This window comes from Bos mutus, chromosome 10 (assembly GCF_027580195.1).
Source record: "Bos mutus isolate GX-2022 chromosome 10, NWIPB_WYAK_1.1, whole genome shotgun sequence".
NCBI lineage: Eukaryota > Metazoa > Chordata > Mammalia > Artiodactyla > Bovidae > Bos > Bos mutus.
Window position 1 is genome coordinate 48,855,359 of NC_091626.1, and position 1,960 is coordinate 48,857,318.

General features: G+C 43.7%; 1 pseudogene; it reads right to left on the reverse strand.

Moving 5' to 3' along the window:
• Positions 1-309: 309 nt before the first annotated feature.
• On the reverse strand, positions 310-1,319 carry LOC106700686 (peptidyl-prolyl cis-trans isomerase A-like; annotated as a pseudogene).
• Between the last annotated feature and the right edge of the window lie 641 nt (positions 1,320-1,960).

Consider the following 1,960-nt stretch of genomic DNA (forward strand, 5'->3'; position numbering starts at 1 on the left):
ATTATAGGATGGAGTGAAGAGATGAAGTTGGTGGGGTACACTCCTGAGCTACAGAAGGAATGGTACAGAAGCTAAAACACGAGTCATTTATCGGAGTTGTTCATTCGTGCATGCATGTTAAGTCACTTCAGTCGTGTGTGACTCTTTGTGACCCCATGGACTGTAGCCCGCCAGGCTCCTCTGTTCATGGGATTTCCCAGGCAAGAATACTGGAGTGGGTTGCCGTGCCCTCTTCCAGGGGATATTCCCAACACAGAGATCAAACCTGCGTCTCTTATGTCTCTGCACTGGCTGGTGAGTTCTTTACCACTAGTGCCACCTGGGAAGGCCGAGTTGTCCACAGTCAGCATTAAAGAGCTTCTTGGTGGTTCTGCCATTCCTGGACCATAGCACTCCATGGCTTCCACGATATTCATGTCCTCTTCTGCCTTGCCAAAGACCACAGCTTTGCCATCCAACCATTCAGTCTTGACAGTGCAAACTGGGAACAGTTTGTGTCAGATCCAGCATTTGCCATGGACAAGATGCTAGGACCCATGTGCTTCGGGATGAGACTCTCATCATCATATCTCTCCCCACAGATGGATTTGCCATTAGTGCCATTATAGTGTGTGAAGTCACCACCTGGCACATAAAGCCCACAATCATTCACAATCTTTTCACAATCTGTGAAAGCAGGAATCTTTTTAATGAAGTCCTTTCTCCCCAGTGCTCAGAGTATGAAAGTTTTCTGCTGTCTTTGCAACTTTGTCTACAAACAGCTTGAAAAAGACATGGTCCAAGGGCTTACCATGCACAGCGTTATCAAAGAAAACAGCGGAGTTGACTGGCTGGGAGGTGATAGTGTCTGCAAAGCCAAACTTTCTTCATTCTTTAGTGCAAATTGCTTGTCCTCCTGGAAAGGAACCTCTTTTGCATTTTAACCTTTATCTTCACAAGTAAGGACTTCAACTCAAACGACTCTACCATATTTCCTTAAGATGACTGAGTCTTATTGCCCTCTTTGAATTTAACCTTTCCTGTCTGCCCCGACTATCTTGCCTGACTTTCATTGTGATCGTCTTCAAATATTGCTTTCATCTTGAGACTCCTCTGAGAATGACCCTACAGAGTGTCTAGGCCCTATCCAACCCTGGGTTTGAGCAGGCTTGTGGACAAGGATGATAGCATGTGAAAATACTTAGCATCATCCCTGGCATATAGCAGGCACTGTTGACTTCTTTTTCTTTTTATCAAGCTAGTTTCTTTACTGTCCCAAAGACTACCAGTGGTAGTCCGAGGCCTACCTTGGAGATATTGCAGATTTGGTTCCAGACCATCACAATAAAGTAAATCACATGAGTTTTTTGGTTTCTAAGTGCCTATGAGTTATATTTACACTATCCTGTAGTCTATGAAGTGTGCAAAGCATTGTATCTTAAAAATACATACCTTATTTTAAAAATATTTTATTACTAAAAAATGCCACCCATCGGGCTTCCCTTGTGGCTCAGTGATAAATAATCCTCATTCCAATGCAGGAAACACAGGTTTGATCTCTGATCTGGGATGATCCCACATGCAGCAGAGCAACTAAGCCCGTGTGCCACAATTATTGAACCTGTGCTCTAGAGCCTGGGAACCATACTACCAAGCCCATGCACAACTATTGAAGTCCAGGCATTGTGGAGCCCATACTCCCCAATGAGAGAAGCCAACACAATGAGGAGCCCAAGCACCATAACGCAGAGTCGCCCTCCACTTGCCGCAACTAGAGAAAAGCCTGCACAGCAACAAAGGGCCAGTACAGCCAAAAATAAACTTAAAAATATATTTTTAAATGCTACCCATCATTTATGCCTTCAGCGAGTTGTATTAACATCAAAGATCACAAATAAAATGTGATCACCATAACAAATGTAATGAAAGTTTGAAGTATTGCAAGGATACCAAAATGGGACACCGAGACATGAAATGAGCA